General features: G+C 40.5%; 1 pseudogene across 1 annotated transcript; it reads left to right on the top strand.

Moving 5' to 3' along the window:
* Positions 1–15,568: 15,568 nt before the first annotated feature.
* LOC149812346 (mitogen-activated protein kinase kinase 9 pseudogene) lies at positions 15,569–16,862 on the top strand (annotated as a pseudogene). The gene has a single exon (XR_016428529.1). The product of XR_016428529.1 is annotated as a mitogen-activated protein kinase kinase 9 pseudogene (transcript).
* The last annotated feature ends 2,975 nt before the right edge of the window (positions 16,863–19,837 follow it).

Below are 19,837 nucleotides of genomic sequence, written 5' to 3'. Positions count from 1 at the left end.
GAACTGGAATTTCAGAACCACTCTTGGTCGTACGCTGGAATATGAAAAGTTATAATATTTCTAGTTCTCATATTCCAGCCAAAACTAATAGATATGCAGATCAATTTTGAAAAGATTAGAAAAAATCATTAGAAAAAAAAAACAAAATTAAGAGAATACAGATTAATAAATCAAGACAAGTGCCCTTAGAATTCAATAAAAGATCATACATCATGAAAAATCTAATCCAAAACAACCACAAAATTTTCATAAATCCCAAAAATCCGTAAACCAAATAAATGTCAACAAAATCAACTCTGAAAACCCATGAAAACCAAGAGAAAACAGCACATGCAACAGATTTCTGATTTCTTAACGATTAACCATGCAAAGTCCTATGACCCACTGGTCACATTATGTCTGAGTCGAAAGTCATAATGAGAGAGAGGAGGCTGGTGATGGAGGTGGCCGGAGAGAGAAAGGGGGTTGGCGATGGAGGTGGCGGAAGAGAGAGATGGCCGATGACGATGGCGGTGAGGGCTCGATTGAGAGAGAGGAGGCCAGGGATGGAGGTGGCCGGAGATAGAGAGGGCCGACGATCATGGCAGGCAAGGGCTCGATTGAGGGAGAGGAGGTCAAAAATGGAGGTGGTCAGAGAGAGAGAGAGGACCGGCGACATTGGGAGGCAAGGGCTCAACTAAGAGAGAGAGGAGGTCGGCGACCGTGGTAGATGGAGAGACAAGAACGGCGATGATGGTGGTGGTTGCCGGCGATGGGGACGTCGGTTGAGGGTGAGAGGAGGTGAGAGAGAGAGAGTTGAAGTCGTGGGATGAGACCCGACCCTTAACTCGGTAACCCTAATAAATTATGGATATATATATATATATATATATATATATATATATATATATATATATATATATATATAGAGAGAGAGAGAGAGAGAGAGAGAGAGCACTCCTTCCACCTCATTTTCTCGTTTCAAAAATGGTAGTTTTTGGTATTTTTTTTCTCACATCCAACACCCTAGATGTGATTTATAGGCTTTGTTTAGTAGAAACCGACTTTTAGATCACCTGAATCTAACCTTTATATAGGTTTTTCTGGTGATCCAAAATAAATGGATAGAAAGGCTTCAATTTTTTCCAGCTCATAAAAATACATTTTTTTCATTGAAAAAGTTGATTCTCACTAAATCGAGCATGCTAAACGCATCTATCAGTTCAAAGATATCATAAAACACTTCAAACTATGGGGCCTAATGGCGCAAAACGAGAAAAGAGGGTTGAATATGTTCAGTTCTCATATATATATATATATATATATATATATATATATATATATATATATATATATATATATATATATATATATATATATATATATATAAAGAGAGAGAGAAAATGTTTTAAGCATTGACAATTTTATTTTCTAGGCATTTCTAACAAACTTTTCTCTCTTTTTTTTTTGAAATTTAGGTAAAATATTATTAAAAATCTATGTAGACGATGAGAAATCGTCTAAAGTAAAACAGCTTACAAAAGCAAGGTACCATTTGCAGGTACATTTACAAAGGGTCCTAGCAGACGGGATCCCATCCAAGAAATATCGCTCTTAAGCCATACCGCGCGAGCAGAATGGTATATGTCTGACTATATAGCATAGAGCACATTTTGTACATTAGATGTATTGTCAATAAGGAATCGCCCGTTGCGTTCCTTCTAGGTATGGCATTGGAGCGGGGCAAGGGCGGGGAACAAGGTCGCAGAGGGTTCTCTCACATATATTTTGTGAGAGTTTTCACCAACTTAAATAGATTTTAAAGTTACAGCAGATAAGGAAGGTCTCATATCTGCTACTAGTTCCTTGATTACAGGAATCTGGTTGTTGAGAAAGGAAGGATGTTCCTTAATAATCTTTTCATTTGAAGATCGATGGATTCTTCAATAACCGAATTTGGTGCTGAGCTTGTAAACTTGTTGCTGTGATTCCCTTGATTTATGCTTAAACACTCCTCATTGTGTGATGCTGGCATAACGTTGGTAGCAGAATCTTTTGAGCTGGCAAAACAGACTGATCGTGATCTCCATGGAAAACGGCCATATCATTAAGAGTCTCCACCCCGTCTCACATAAGCAACATCTATTTGCAAGTTTGATACCCCATTTTTGACATCGGTCCAATGTATCAACATGCCCCGTCATGAGAAGCCAAGCCAAGAACTGAGTGCGGGGGAAGGACCTACACCCCAAATTGCACCTTTAGGAAAATAATTCATACCCACCTCCAATCCAGCCGAGTAACAGGACACCACAGAGTAATCACCATCATTCGTTAGGGGCCATTTGAAGGGTCGATCATCTTCCGACATAATCAGGAAACTGGAGAAAACGCTGAAGACTTTAGCAATAGCCTTCCAAACCGGACAGGCCCTTCTCTAATGATAGCTAACCAACCATTGTGTAGGAGGGCCAAGGAGTTTGTATTTTATTATCAAGAACTCAACCCAAGGAAAGTCATCACATGCCACCCACCACCAACAACACAAAAGTGCAATATTAAATTGCGATAATCTTCTAATCTCGAGTCCACCACGCAACACAACAGAGGACTTGTTACCCCTGCCCAGTGTACAAGAGACCTTTGCCTCCCTAAACAAAATTTCAGAGAATTTTATTCAGCCTTGCTTCAAATTTTTTAGAAAGATAAAATAGCATAAGGTAGTGTTGTCCCAAACTGTTTAGGATGTGGCGGATTAGAGTAGCCTTGGCAGGCTTGGAGTTCATGCAAAGAATCAATTCTTGAACGGATTTTATCCTCGATTGCCTGCGATTGACGCTTTTGTAGAATTCTTAAACCCAAATAATCAAGAGGAAGGGTCGATTGGCTGCAGCCAAAGAGGCATTCAGCAAGACGCACCTGGCGGAGGGGAGCATTGAAGATTACAAGCTTGCATTTATTTTCGCAAGATTTTGAGAAATGAAACAGTTTCAAAAGCTTTTAGAAGCAACCATATTCTTGTCATTTGAGCAGAATTTGCAGAGCCAAATAGGACTGTCATTCGCATATTGGATGAGCGACAAGTCCCCAAGATTATCACCAGGGAGCTGATCGATGAACCGTACCGCCATGGCATTTTGAATATTACACCGAGTGCTTTACCAACAATGTTGAAGAGGAGAAGAGATAGAGGACAACCCTGTCGAAGGCCTCGCCTCATGTTGAAAAAATGGCCACACTCTCTATTAACTGAGACTGCCATTTGCACAGTGGAGACTAATTCCATAATCCACTTAATGAAAATGGTTGGGAGAGCCAAATTCCTCAGGCATTGATGAAGGAACTCCCAACTAACCATGTCTAATGCTTTAAAGATATCGAGTTTCAATAAGAAAAAAGGCTTACCCTACTGCTCTATAGCGAACAATTTTGTTGGCAATGAAGATATTGTCATGAAAATTCTGACATTTTAGAAAGGCCGTTTGTCCCGGGGATATAAGCGAGGGCAACACACTCTTTAGACGTTCTGCTAGAAGCTTCGCCACTATCTTAATAGAACTATTAAGTAGTGAGATGGGACTGAATCGGGATATATCTTCTGCGTTTATCTCCTTCAGAATCAAAATAAATTCTCTACAGTTAAAACTCTTTGAGCATGACGTTGTTTTAACAGATTTTCAGACATAAACTGCAATAAATCCAGTTTGCAATCCTCTCAAAATGGTTATAAAAATGAGAAGGAAACCCATCAGGACCTCGGAACTTACCAGATGACAGTTTGAAGCTTCTGAAGAGCTGGGTACCAAAAATATTCTTAAAGTACTCAGTAATAGCTACAACCATTTCTGGGCCCTCCATAACCCGAGAATCAATGCGAATAAAAGGACCCTATTCAGACTTCTCCTATGGGAGGCACGTAGGTGAAAATATTTGTTACTTTGTTCCCCACTCAAGCCAAAAAAAAAATTATCTTTGGTGCCATTTGATCTCATCCTTCAGGCGCCAATTTTGGATTTTGTTATCAAGTTTCGATAGCCGACATCTCACGTTATCTATAGAAGGGTCCACCTCATGGAGGTCATCCCCTTGATTCTGAATATCTGAAAATTCCTTTTCCCAAATATGAACCTCTGCAAACTTGACACCACCATTATTGCAGATCCACGACTTCATAAAACCCCTCAACACCCTCAGCTTTTGAGATAACCGATAGGCTGCCCATTTACCATCCACAGTATGAGTCCAGCTATTAGAAACTGCTTCTGAGAACCCTGGAACGGTAAGCCACCAATCTTCAAAGCAAAACTGCTTCAGAGATGTGAGGTCTCTACCAAACTCCATTATGATTGCACCATGGTCAGATAGTGACCGATAGATCATGATATGACTTAACAAATGGCATAGAAACTACAACCCTATCAAGCTTCCTGAGGCAGGGTGAGCTTCAGTTATTGGACCAAGAGAAGGTCTGGCCCCCAGTGGGGATATCATATAAATTACAAGAATCTATTAAGGAATTACAATCTCTCGTAAATCTAGAAGCTTTGACTGGGAGGTTACATTCAGCAGAGGACCTTAGTTAAAATCCCCCATAACACACCAGTGACACTGAGCTAGCGCAACCACCATTCGCAGCTCTGACCAAAATATTTGTTTTCTAGCCCAAGTGGTAGGGTCGTACACCGTAGTTAGCAGCATCAGAGCTTTGAGTGGAGTACCTGAAAGGGTGATGGAAATAGAGAAATCACCAGCATGCTGCAAATGACCAGACCAATCCGATCTGCAGAGAACAACAATTCCCCCTGCAGTCTCACCAAATGGATTTAGCCCAAGATGAGTCAATCGACTCAATTTTTTATTCTACAATCGCTATTACATTCACATTCAAATCCTTCCTCCAGTTAGGAGGAATCTTTGCCGCCCACTGGAGTTCAGACCTCTAGCATTCCAAACTACCACTTTCATTGAGAACGAGGAATCTTTGCCGCTCACTGGAGTTCAGACCTCTAGCATTCCAAACTACCATTTTCATTGACAACGAGGATTAGACTTCCCAGCACTTCGAGTGACGCTACCGCCATTGGACCTATAAGCATCGGCAGCAGCTATATGACCCAGCCTCCTAATCTTGCGCTTTAGCTTTGAGAGACGCAAGTGTTGGTGATCCTCGGAAGGAACCTGTTCCCATTCACGGATTTTTTCCTTCAGAAGACCATGGATCTCGTCGGCTTTTAAGGTGGGTACCAGGACCCCAGTGAATCAAGTGTGTATGAAAATACTTCTCTTAGAGAAGATTCACCCTCACATATGGTACAAAAAGGGTTTGGCGTCCTTCTCCCATGATACAGTAGCCTCAACGATCCGGATTAGTGCACTTCGATGATAGATCGACGTCCTTCAAATACAACCTCAACGAACAAAAATTGCAGAACTTTCCTTTCAAGAGAACACCCACAGGAAAAAACCGAGAGAAATAGCAGGGAGAGAGAAAACAAAAAACGTAAGAGTGAGGCATCTTTGTATGTCTATAACCCCAGCCCTAACCACGTTTTATAACCCTCAAACGGTTACAAAACATGGAAGAAACCCGTTACAAAATACGAAATGACTCCATTATAACGCATTATTTAATCCAAACAAAAAAAATAATGCGAAACAAAAAGAACATTGGACTTAGAATGAATATAGCCCTAAAGAACCTGAACCCAGCACGGCAAGGCGGACGAGCATGCCCGTGTATGTGGTAGTCATCCCACTCCTTTGTTCTTTAAAACAAGTGTTGGAATCTTCATTCAGGTTATAAAGCTCATAATTTTTTTGAGATTCTTCAATATCAAACTATTCCACATCATCAAAGTCCAAACGCACTCCATAAAATAGTGGTCCCCAATGTTTTCTTTATTTGAATTACCTCTTCTTACATCCAACATCAAAGGGCCTTGTGAAAATAGAGACTCAATCTCATCCCTAACAAGAAGGCTGATAGGTGCAGTGGTGACTGTGGAGGGAAGGTCCAAGAAGAAAGTTATGGGTGAGGGTAGTTCCAGAGCAGCTTGGTGCAAAGGCAAGGCCAGCGGTAGGTTGGGCCTCAACTAGTGGCGGTCTGAGAAATTAACTTTCCATTAGTCGATGGCGCAGATTGAGAAGATAACCTTTGTTGATATCCTTAGATTGACGCCATTGGCTACCTCAGAAGCTATTCTCCGATAAAGGTGATCGAGGACGTCCCGCTGTTAAAGGCACTCTCAGGCGGGCTCCACCGGCTGGGGGACGGACCCCACGGCAGCGTCTCCTCCCTGAGCAACCACTCATCCTTCAACAAAACTTTTCTCATAAAGTAGGTTTGGATTGCTTTTACAAGTGGGATAACCCGATAAGCTGATAAATTGTATTTTGTGTTGTTTGGGAAAACGTTCCAATGTGAGGCGGCTTGTCCTGTCCTCGATCCCAAAGCTTCACGGTTTTGAAATCTCCACGCTTTCATCATGCAAGACTCTAATAAAAAAAAGGTGCACAGTATTTGGGACGATACAAAAAGGCCACGTGGTGGTGGTGGTGGTGGTGGGGGGGAACTGTTTGTAGTTTTGTACTCATCTTTGTGACATCACAACCCAGCTCAAATAGTCCAGACTAGTTTGCCTTTACGTGGGCCCCACTTGTTTAACAACTCATCCAAATACAAAGGGTGGGGCCAGGGAAATTAAAAACCACGTGTACCGTGTGAGAGAGCATTTCTTGCACGTGATGATTATCTTTTGTTTTTTATTTTGCTTTTTCTTTCGTTGGGTTGGCAAGGTTGGGTGTGGATAAGTTGATAACCCTAGTTGAGTTTACACTAGGGGTGTCAATGGGTTGGGTTTGACCTGGACTCGACCCATACCAAATCCTATAGGATCTTTGGTGATAAATAAGAAGGTTCCAATACAATTTGGGTCAGACTTGAAGGATCCAAATAATATATGGATCCAGATATGGTTTGTAAAATTTTATACCAGGCCCAAGTTATGACTAATATCTGTAATTTTTCAATGTAAAAAGATTTAAAAAAAAAAGATATCATTTTATTGGGTATTTTTTGGGTCTAGTTCATGTAATCTTTATAGGAATCATGTATGGTTTCTGTTATGATGGGTCTGATTGCACCCGAATCCGAATCTGGTACCAACATCTCAAATTAGGTCTGAGTCTGATTCCACCTGGGTCTGAACCAAACCCGACCTGTTGACACCCTTAATTTACACCTTAGTCATGATCTTCATCACACTGACTCACTACTTAGGGCTAGGGCCGAACAGCAAGCTACTTGTCTCGTTTTCAAGCGCTACTTTGAGCCCATGTCTAATGGGACACGACTGAACATACTCTTAAACAAACCAAAGGTGTGGTGTGAATATTTTTTTGATTTTTTATTTTTAAAAATATTTTAAATGTAATGTCTTTTTATATATTAAAATTACAAAAAATGAATTGATTAAAAAAATAAAAAAAAAATCCATATCCTCGTGTCTTAAATTAAATAATATTTTAAATTTAATTGATAGTTCCCATTACCCTTTTCTTTTTTTGGTTACTTGGCCCCCAAATATTTTGGCCATATATTATATCAGTAATCATTTACGGCACGTCTGGAAGAAGAAAAAGAATAATATCTTTCCGTTCCTAGTCTAAAAGATAGAAAAAGAATTACTTGAATTTTCAAATTTGTACAATTTTCTTGCCGTACATGTAAACAATTTCTCCATCTACAGAGGTGAAGAAAATCTTGTTTGACAATTTTTTATGCCTATTCTACTATCTTCCCAACCATAGATCTCTCGTTTTTTGTGTGAATTTTTTTCATATGAAAATTCTATATATTCCATCAAGACAAATTCCAAGTACGAGAGGGGGTTTTACCTCGTCGACTTCGATTCTCCCCAAACAAAGTGATCAATGGCTCTGATTTCGATGAGATCCAGGGCCCATATCATAGATCTCAGCAAAGGAGGGAACTTGTCAGATTCAAACTTTGTGAATGGAACCAACCCAATTTAACATTATTCTTTTTGTCTTTTCTTTTTTTTTAAGAGCTCATAAGCTGATAAGAGGACTTAAAACATGGCTGGATCCAAAACAATGTTTGTTGGGCCTAGTCGCGACCCGGCCGGCTATTGATCTGGTGGAAGCACCAGATCACTCTGGGTCCGGGTCTGGGTCACAAGGAATGTTGAGCTTGTGACCAATAATGAACCTCATTCCTTCCAACCCAATGGGACCTTGACCTTGTGCCCATTGCATTGCAGACCCTAGAGGATTGTGTGGCTGGACCATTGAGTCCAAAATTAACTAAGTAAACTTTCTCCATGGACCACTAACTGCAATTAAATGGCCTTTATACACTGCCCTTATTCAAACCCAAATGGTTCAGGTCGAGGATGAAGGTTTTGCAATTTTTTACTGTTCCTGATCCGACTCTCTAGTGTATTTAGCTGTTTCGGATCTGACCTGTTTTCATCCCTAGAAATAGGGCAACCTAGGGTTAACACATGGGCTTCAAATGGGCTCATTGTAGGCCAAGCAAGCTGACCACTTTCGAACAGGCAGTGCTCGTTTTGTGCTCCATGGGAAAACAATGGTTTTCTCACAGGAAAGCATCGTTTTCCCATCAAACAAATGGGCCCACAAGGTTTAGTGAAAGAAAATACTGTGAATTGCAAATAGAGGTGGTCAGGGTCAGGCAGCCCTCCGGCCAGCCCACCATGGGTTGGGCTTGGGCCTATAAATTAAGCCCAAACTTGGGCCGAACAGGGCATGTGTATATATATATATATATATATATATATATATAACACTAGAGCATAGGTGTTTAATGAAATATGCTTAATGATACTTGCTTAATGGGTTTTTCTGTTTTTTCGGTGTTTTTTCGTAGTTTCGACTCTATAAATGTGTTGGGCATGGTCGATTTACGAGGAATCCATACCTGGATCATGTGTTTTCCATGAAAAAAATGATGTTTTAAGCCTCAAAAATTTACAAAGATTTTGGAGTGTTGATTTTTTGAACCTTATAAAAAACCCAACCATTTTGTCAGAATCGAACACTTCAAGAGCTGATCCCTATAAAATCAAGTACGTAGATCACATCTGTATAGTCAGAATTTAAAAATAAAACTAAAAAAACCTGAAAAACTCATTAAGCACCTACGCTCTACTCTCTCTCTATATATAATATTATGTATATATAACATATATAAATATATATTTTATATAATATATTAAGTCTGATTAGGCCCATGAGCCGAACCGGCGGGCCATGGGCCGGGGTTTTACCAGCAGGCCGGCCTGAACCTGGGTGCTGACCCGGCCCGTCAATTGCAAACCCCACTTCTCAATTTGCAAAAATATCTGCAACATTGACATAAAAGTGGGGACAGCATTATCCCTTTCAGTTTGGTAACCAAAGATTGTTCCAAGGCAGCACCCTTTGAGTTCTCACATATAAAAAACAAATAAATTAATGCACAAGTTGGATACAAGTCTGAAAACTCCCAATTGATCCACAAGAATAAATACAAACTTTTTGCCTCTTTGATGGCAGATTATATACCTCAAAACACAAAAAGTATATGCATGGGGCATATATGCATCTCACACTATCACACAGCAGGATGTGAATATATTGGGTTCGGGTGGGATATTTAACTCGGTACCTATCCATTAAGGCCCTTCCAATCTGTTTGGCTAACTGGCCAGGTAGGTTATGGACTTTGCAGTTTGCACATCTAAAATCCACACTGAAAAAATATCCAATTCACATGTAAAGTCACATGTGATGATATTCACAAATATCAGCAATATTTTGTTTTTATCATGATATTAGTTATGTTTTTTCAACTTTCTTTTTTATCTTTAAATTTTGTTTTTGTTTTTACCTATTTTATTAAAAAATGAAACGTTGGATTTCCTAAAAAAACAGAAACTTTTATTTACACCAAGAATTTTCCCATGAGAGAAAATCCAATATGGAGATTTATAACATTGAAAAAAAAAACTATTTGGATATGGGAATTTAGTAGGGTCAGATTCCAATTCGCATCTCTAGATCGTGTTAGTTTTGGTAATGCCTCCATCCGAACCCTTCCTACTCCTTGGGCCCACAAATCGGACGGTGGGCATCCGATCTGATGTCGACACTTGTAGCCAACCAGATGGCAGCTATCCTTTGTAGATGCTGATGTGGCACCCATTATTAGTGTGGATATTGGACCACCTTATGAGGCTCCAATCACGCGAGTTGGTGGCGTAGATGGGGGCACTTCCAACCGATAAGATTAGGGATGTACACGAGCCTACCTTAGGCTGACTTGGCTCGGCTCGAATTAAAAAATAGCTGTTCAAGCTCGGCTCGAGCTTGAGCCAAGTTTGAACAACTTTTGTCCAAAATCTGCTTGAGTCGAACTCGAGCTTAGCTTGACTCGAGCCGAGCATTGTTTATTTAACACAATTTTGAACTCCGGCCCAAAAATCGGTGGACATCTGATGGACACTTGCAGCCAACCGGATGGAAGCCACTGCTTTGTAGATGCTGATGTGGCACCCATTGTTAGTATGGATGGACAACCAATGAGGCTCCAATCACGTGAGTTGGTGGGAAGCCATCAGGAAGCCGGGGCCACTTCCAACGGATAAGAATCAAGATTTCATATTCCCACCTAAACGTCATCTTCATTTTTCCCATCCCACCACGTTTGGCAAATGAATACGACCCCCCTACTTTTTTATTAGGTTAATTTTCAAAATGCCAGCTAAACTTTTTTGTGTTGATTTTTTCTGATATTTACACGAAAAAAAGGCAAACAGGATCAAAGCCCTAATCATGCTAGCTCTAGTTACGATCACTGTCCTGGCAGCGTAAAACTCTGTGGGCTTACCCAACTAGGCTTACATTTTCTTACTATGATCCCAAAACTTTTGCCACTTTTAAGCAAATAACCTCATTTGACTGCCTGACTTTGGTTAGGTCTGTCGATCGGGGCGGGGGAGGAGGATAGGGTCTCCACCCCTGCCGTGTCTCAAAATTATGCCCTCCATCCTCGCACGGGTTTTGACTTTAACCTTCATCCCCGTTTCATATCCTCCGGGGCGAGGTGGGGAGGGGCGAGGTTTTTCCTCAGTCCATTGTCATCCCTAAAGAAGGAGAGAAAGGTTTACTAATAGGAACAGGGGCTGGGCAGGGCAACTGAGAGAGTAAGTCCATACTTACAAAATGCAATAGGTTTCTTTCTTTCTTTCTTTCTTATGTCAATATGATTTTACTTTTTTACCTTACCAAATATTCTGTTGAGAATAGAGTTTAAAAAATCACTGAAGCAAAATAAGGTTTATATTTTTAAAATTATTCTATTGTTTTAATCGAACAGTCTAAGAAAGAACGACTTGGGATGTTGAACTAAACTTAGCTTTGGTTACTTCTGTAAAGATAAATAAGATTTTTCAAGATATAAGTTTAATGTGAATTAACTCTTAAAGTGAATCGTTTAACTAAGGTTAAATTTTTATTTTTATTTTTTTTTTTTTTGGGGGGGGGGGTTTGAAATTTTGAAAAATGAAAACGTTTTAGTGCGACTGACCATTTAAGACAAAAAGTTTTTATGTTTATTTGAAAATAACCTTTTTGCTTTATAAGATGGAAAATTTTCAATTACGTGCTAACCTTTTGCCCCTAATTCCAAATATGAGCCGCACTTTTCTAAAATTTCAAACATAGACCAAGCTTTTCTTGAAAACTGCGACCTCATGTCAAGCATCCATCAGGTAAGCCCTTTTTGGTGTCTTGTATTTTCCCTTGAAAATTTGAAATAAAAAAAAGTAGACAGTTTGAACTCTTAATGATGATTATGAAGGACATTATTGTAATTTGACTTATGAATTAAATTGAGTTAAAAGATAAACAATAAAAGAAAGCCCTGGGTTGACAGTTTTCAGAAAAAGTTTATCTCATATTTGGAATTTAAAAACTGTGTGATATATTTGAATTTATGGTAAAACGTTGGTCCTAATTGAAATTTTCCCTGATATCAATGATACGAGGGCTACAAGCCTACAGCGTCAGCATTCATCCGCAGCCATGACGTCACCTACCACGTCATTCCTCGTTTTGCAACTTGCAAGAATATGCTTGATGTTTGCGATATTTTCACTGTATGCCATTTTGAACAGTAGAGTTGGGTGGCAAACTACCTACCAGGTGTCAACCGGTCGGGTATGACCTGTACCGAGTTCTGTAGGATCCGGGTTTCGTATTAAAGAAGGAGATACTATTAAGGACTCGGGTTCTTTTAGGATCCGATTAATATATGAACTGAGTATGGTTTATGAAATTTCATATCAGATCTAAATCTGACCTGAGTACCGATTTTGCATTTAGTTTTATTTTGAATGTTTACGGCTTCTAAATTGGATGTTGGATCCAAATGATCGATCTAGTTTCAATTAAGAAGTTATATAGAATTAGGAAAATATTGTTTTTATCAAAATAAAGTTTGGTTTATCATAAGTATGAATTTCTCATCTATAAACAGACGAGAGATTAATGGGATTAGGCATTTTAAGGTTGAAGTTGATTACGATATTAAATTCCAATTCCTTCAAATTTCAATTCTTTTTCTTGAACTTTTGAAATTTCAAGATATTCGTCTTAGTTATTTCTGGATAAGCTTGTAGCTGCGCTTGGATATCAATTTGCAGGCCTTAAGCTAGTGGCAATCTTCCAAACTTTCCGAGGCCCTTTACGCAAAAATATTTTCCAATATTTTTGCCATTTTCAGTGTTATGTCGACCGAAATTCCTCGATTATGTGCAAATTGGAAAAAAAAAAAAGAGGAAATTGTAGTTTTCTTGGGAATGAAGGTGTTCATGAGAGGGGGATGCATGGAGGTCACTAAGCAAAACAAATCCTTTTGTCCCTACTAAGATATCCTTTTCTAGAACCAAATCTAAAGAAATGACATAGAATAAGATTAGATGACACATGATAAGATTATTTTCTATATGATTCAAGGTATATTAAAACTCTATAAATGATTGAAGGTATATATTTTTCTTTAAAGATGCTTCAGGTATATTAAACACGTATATTAAACTCATTCTCCATCTCTCTCTCTCAAAATATCTTAATTTGGTGGTTGGTGACCTTGTACACCTAGGGGTGTCAACATGTCCGGTTTGGTTTGGACCCAGGTGGTACCAGACTTGGACCCAGTGACCCGAGTCTAATCGGGTCCGCTATAAGAAAAACCATACCCAGACACGATAAGAACTACATGAATCAGACCCGGACCATATCCTGTAAAACCATATTTTTTATTATTTTTACATTGAAAAATTGTGGGTCTTAATCAGAACTCGGGTCGGGTTGGGGCCTGGTATAAAATTTCATGAACTATACCCGGGTCCATGTATTAATTGGACCTTTAGGTCTGGACTTGGGTTTTAATCTGGTCTTATTATTTATCACCATACCCGGACCCTATAGGGTTTGGTTCGGGTCGGTTCCAGGTAAACCAGGCCCGTTGACACCCCTATGTACACCTACTCGGAGAATTAGTTTACCTAACAACGATGAATGATAATGAATTAAACAAATCAAAACTGATAGAATCGCTTATTAGATCTAAAATGCTGAATGAGGCTGTATATGATATATCCAAGATGTGCTTGTACACTTTAGTGACGTTACTTTCACATTTTAGGCTCTCCTCGTTTTACATGAACGGAATTGGGAATTCCCCAAACAGAAGAATATGCAATCCACCATCCTGCTGGAACCAGCTATAAAATTAACATTGTTGATGCATTCACTAACACTACAAAAACTAATCCTTCATTGCAGATACTTGTCAACATCAGCCAGACTAGCACGAGAGGGACATATCTTGGTCATGAAAGAGGGGAGGTGATGGGTTGGATCCCATCCTGAGTCTCACCCAAATCAACTGGATCCAGACCCAGTAGTACGCGGTTATATTAACCGGTTGGGCCCAATTGGGCTCTACTTATGCAGAATCTAAATCAATCCAACCTAGCATCATAGCATCACGACTTTCGATATTGGGTTTGATATTTGGATATCATCCAAATTTGTTTAGCTCCCTACAAATGAAACCACTTGATTATGTTCCTAAGTCCTACTTTACAAAATTCGGATCTTTCGTATTTATATATGGTTTCAAGTTTCAACAGAGATTAGTTTCCAATAAAACTTTTTGCTCCTTTGGCCCGCCGAGAAGAACAAGAATAAAATGAAAATACAAATTAGGATTTGTTTGGATCCAATCTATTTTAAATCATGTTTTTGCAATTTGATACATTTTGGATTCACGAATTAGGGTTTCTTTAAGTTTCGTTTTTATGAACTGGATCCAGATTTATTCAAGAGGAAGTGGGGATCTCGGGCTACATGCTGAGCACCTTTTCTCTTTCATTGAAGAGGGATCAAATTCGTAAAGAATGTTGCCCCTTTTTAAGTTTTATTTTTAAGGATTTTTGTAAACACACATAGGGACATACCTCCTAATTAATTCACAACTAGAATACTTCGCATTCTTTATTTGCTTAATTTTTTTTTATTTTCAAGGAAACGTTAGTCAAATGGTATATATAAGAAGTGTACATTCATTGTAGATTATACTATAGATTTAAGTGATCTCACATTGGTCCTGATAAAACCCAACTGAACAGACCCAGTTCATGGTTCGGAGCCAATGAACCCGTGACTGGTCAGTCCAATAACCCTAAAGCATAGAACCTGTACGGCTGGACCCAAGTTTTTGTATGTGCAACTAGGGCTGGTAAACGAGCCGAACAAACAAAATGACGCACATTTGGGCTCGGCTCGTTTACTAGTGGATTGAGCTCGCGGCTCAGCTTATGTTCGTGTTTGGCCGAGAGCTTGGCTCGTCCTTGAATGAGATGAGCCAAACATGAGCTAGCTGGTGTGAAGACATTTTATGTATTTTTATATATTATACTTGAAAATATATATTTTTATAAATTACACTTAATAGTACATATTATATATATATATATATATATTCATTCTTTTTTAATATATTTTATGTCTTCTTTTTACACAAAATATATATGTATATATATATATATATACATAAGATCATTATCGAGCCGAGCCTAGATGAACACCTTGTGTTTGGGCTCGACTCGTTTATGTTAAACGAGCCGCTTGTGGCTGAGCTCGCCAACCATATGAACCGATCACGAACGAGTTAGTGACTAGCCGAACCAAGCCTGAGCCACGAGCTGCTCTGTTCGTTTACCAGACCTATGTGCAAGTCCCCACTTGGCATCCAACGGAAACCTGTCCACTTCCCGGACCCAGATCCGACCCACTCGAGCCGACATGACGTGCGGGAGAAGCTCTGAAAGGTACCTCCGCAAGGCAGAAAGAAAATAAGGGTAAATTGGTACGTTCACACCTCACTCCTGGATTGGAGCTATGGGGCCCACGTTGTCTATCCTCGCTGCTTCGTCACCGGCGCTGCACGTTCCCTCCTATAAAACCCGCTCATCCTCCCCAGAAGGCCAGTAGCTGCCCCTCAAACCAGAGAGAGCAACCAAGAGAGAAAGAGAGATGGCGGTGGTAAGAGAGCGGAGACAACTCAGTCTGAAACTTCCGGTGCCGGATCTCTCCGATCTCCGGCCGCGCTTCCCGCTTCCGCTCCCCCCTTCCTACCTCACCACCCGCAGCCGCGAGGTGGAGCGCCTCTCCGACCTAGAGACCCTGCAGGTGCTCGGCCGCGGCAACGGTGGCACCGTCTACAAGGCACGCCACCGCCGGACAGGCAAGATCTTCGCTCTGAAGGTCGTCCACGGCGACTGCGACGTCCTCGTCCGGCGCCAGACGATCCGGGAGATGGAGATCCTCAAAAAGACCGACTCGCCCAAATTGGTGAAGTGCCACGGCATCTTCGAGGGCCCCGGTGGCGACGTGAGCCTGGTGCTCGAGTACATGGACGGTGGTTCCCTGGAGGACCTCCTCCGGTCGAAGGGAACCTTCTCCGAGCGGTCTCTAGCCCGGATCACCCGCCACGTGCTCGAGGGCCTGAACTACCTCCACGGGCAGCGGATCGTTCATCGAGACATCAAGCCTTCAAACCTCCTCATCAACCGCAAGCACGAGGTCAAGATCGCGGACTTCGGGGTCAGCAAGATCATGTCCCGCACGCTCGACCCGTGCGTCTCGTACGTCGGCACCTGCGCCTACATGAGCCCGGAGCGGTTCGACCCGGACAGCAACGGCGGCAACTACGACGGATACGCCGGCGACGTCTGGAGCCTCGGGTTGACCCTCCTGGAGCTCTACCTCGGCCACTTCCCCTTCCTGCAGCCCGGCCAGCGGCCCGATTGGCCCACCCTCATGTGGGCCATCTGCTTCGGCGACACGCCGTCGCTCCCGGCCTCCGCCTCGCCGGAGTTCCGAAGCTTCATCGACTGCTGCCTCCAGAAGGTCTCCGCTCGGCGGTGGTCGGTGGCGCAGCTGCTCGACCACCCTTTCGTCGCCAAGAAGAAGAACGCCGCCTCCTTCCTCTCATCGGCCTTCGAGCGGCTCTCCGTCTCCTGATACACGTGCCGCCCGTATCGCACGTGTCAGCGGCATCCCCACTTTTTTTTTTTCAGTTTTCACGAGTGCGGGATGGGAACCGACTTTCCTACGGTGTACATAGTGACGGACCCCACGAGTTTTCCCACCACCGTGAAACTTTTCTCTTTTTTGTTTTCCCTTTTTTCACGGTAAATAGCTGGTGAAAAAAGAGCCGGAATTTATTTATTTTTGTACAATTTCCCAATGTTACCACTGTTTTTTTTATCAAATGACCGAGTATTGACTTAATCCCCGTTGGGCTTCCGTGCAATAGCCAGTGGCATTTGTGGATTATGGTGATTCGGAAATCGAGATCTGTATGGTTTTTCTCTTCTTCTTCTTTTCGGCAAAACGATAAGGACGGCCGATTATCGGGACAAATCGCGCGCTTATGATGAGTGGGGGGTAGCGGACGTCGGATCATCGTAGCCAGGAAGCTGCCCACCGTGGTCGCTTCCAGCTCGGGGCAATGTTGTCACGTGTCAGTATCGGAATTGAGACATGTATCGTTTGGCCAACGATTCAGGTAAATCGGTTCATACCGATTCTCAAATGAATCGTCAAAAAATAATTAAAAAATATTGCCTGTCAATAAGAACGTGAAACATGTTCTCTCAAAAAACAATAAGAACGTGAAACATGTTAAAGCCATTAAAATATTATTAAAACATTTAATTTTAAACTATTTTTTATATTCATTAAAAATAACCGATTCAGGTCAGTATACACATTGGCCGATACTGACAACACTGCTCGGGGAAGGCAACTGTTGCCACGTCAGCCGTTTAGCCGGTTTTCATGGGTGGACGACTGCAAATGGACCCACCCTGGCCCGGGCTGAGTTGTTGTTCTTCGGGGTGGGTGGTTGAGGATAGAGGCGCAATCGTAATGGGTGCAGTTCGAATCGCAGCTTATTTAGTCACGGATTTGAAGTGTAAGCAGTAGATCCGAATTCCAATCTCTGGGAGTACCCAATATCAGATTATATGATTGTACTGGAATGGGTAAAAATTGATTGAAAAGATTGGTTCGATTATATACATTGAAATCTTTGTTTTGGATTCAAGAAAAAAAAAGTTGGATATGGATCAGAGATCCGGGCAAGTCAGATCCATTTGTATACAACCACTTGAGTTTGATATGAAAGTTTATGACTAAAACCTAACCGTAGTAAAAATAAAACCGAGCCATAAGGCTAGATGGAGGTCAGCCATCCTCACAAAGAGTGATAGCGTCGGCACCACGTAGGGTTGTAGGCCATGTTAAGCAAGTTGACCAACTTGGGCCCATTTGATCCTTGGTTTGATTGCGTTTGGCCAAAGGCCAAAAAGGTGATGCAACGTGTGTGTCTTGTTTGGCAGCTGGAAGCAAACATGGAAGCTCCCTAGAGTCGCCATACGGGTCCAATACGACCCGGCCTTTTACTCAAATCAACTAAAAATGGCCACGGAGTCTTACGCTACAGGGATAGTGACCGTGACAATCGAGCGGGTTTACCCGGACCCAACTCGGACCAAACCCTATAGGGTTCGAGTATGGTGATAAATAAGAATATCCGAGTCCGTACCTGAAAGTCTGATTAATACATGTCCGGCCTCGAGTTTTGCTTCATGGCATATTCACAACTCACAAATATCGTTGTAAGGATTCTTTTTAGTAAAAGAATATTTCATGATAAATTAAGAAATTTGTTTTACATGAAAATCACAAGAAAATACTGGTGTATTTCAATTTTAAAAATATATAAAAATGTATAAAATATAAAAATGTTGACAATAAAACATAAATATTGCATTATTAACACGATATTAATATCATTTTTAAAAACATGATATTGTCAAAATAAATGATATTTTAAAATATTGGTTTTTTTCAAGATTATATCAATTTTTTTTAAAAAAGTAACCGATATTTGTGATCGTATCATTCTTCCAGGTTTGAGCTAGCCCATTTAAACGCATCAAAGTCCATTCAACATGTTTGTATTGATCAGCTTTGAGAAACTTGGTGCATGATCTTAGCTTGGCGCGACCAACGACTAGACCGTGCTGAGGGGTCGAACTTCTTGGATTTGAATCGGGCTCGAGCCAAGACAAATCAACTACCGGAACTCGAGGCGGCCTGTTTGGAACTTGCTTTGATGAATTCCTGTTGTTAATGTAATTTGCTTAATTAATTACATATTAAAGAAGCATTAGTTCACGGTGACTTAAAAAAGTTAATTCTTTACGCAAAGTAGGCTGATCAAGCATGGCTAGATTGTTCATCCGAGTCTTAGAACCAGGTTCAAGCTCGACTCATTTAAAGCACGAACGAGCTTACAGCCGAGCTTAACCGAGTCAAGCCCGAGCCGTTCGTTGTGCATCCCTAAAGCCAACTACTCAAAGAATGGTGACTCATGGTAACTTGGTGGAATGCAAAAGGACAAACAACATGTGGGTGGCCATTGCTCTCCATGAAAGGGTACTTCAACTCTACTACTATGGGAAAGTTTCTGCGTAACTTCTTAGTTGGCAAATTATATAGGTCACGTTTGGGAGAACAACCTAATCTGGAGTTTCCTTGATTTTCAAATCTACCACACGTGCAAAGCAAGCAAAGGTTTTTAGTAGATAATATTTTATGAAATTGAATCCAAATGCGCAATCCTGTGAATATTCAGATTTTTCAAGATTTTCGATGTTAGAGGTAGGGAGCGGAACCAAGAATTTAAACTAGGGTGGGCACAAATGCACACTAAAAAAGAAAAATAGTATCTATGACATTAGACTATACTAGCAAGTGGAAAAAATTTTGAGGAACTAAATAGTATCATGTTCATAATTAGGAACCTTGGTTGAAACTAAACTTATTTTCAGTAATAAAGAAAATTATTTAAAACTGCATAGTATCATAATAACGTGCATGTATATTTCAAAAATTATCTTTGTTTGATATAAAGAATAAAGAAAGTAACTTCTATGAATAATGCAGTGTAACTAAACTCAAGTTTTGATCATGAAATGCATTCACCAAGACGTGACAAAGGAACATAAACATCCTATAAATAAATAGTCAATTAATTAGTTAATCTTTCAAAAAATCTACAAAGAATATCATAGATGTTTTATAAATAATTAGAAAAATCACTCAAAAACATCAAGTATATTTAATAAATTTTATGTCTTTCACTAATTTATCTTTATCATAAAGTTAATAAATAAAAGAACTAATCTAATGA

This window comes from Nuphar pumila, chromosome 17 (assembly GCF_984573655.1).
Source record: "Nuphar pumila chromosome 17, dmNupPumi1.hap1.1, whole genome shotgun sequence".
Classification (NCBI taxonomy): Eukaryota; Viridiplantae; Streptophyta; class Magnoliopsida; order Nymphaeales; family Nymphaeaceae; genus Nuphar; species Nuphar pumila.
The sequence above is the reverse complement of the archived record's forward strand: the minus strand, read 5'-3'. Positions and strand labels throughout refer to the sequence as shown.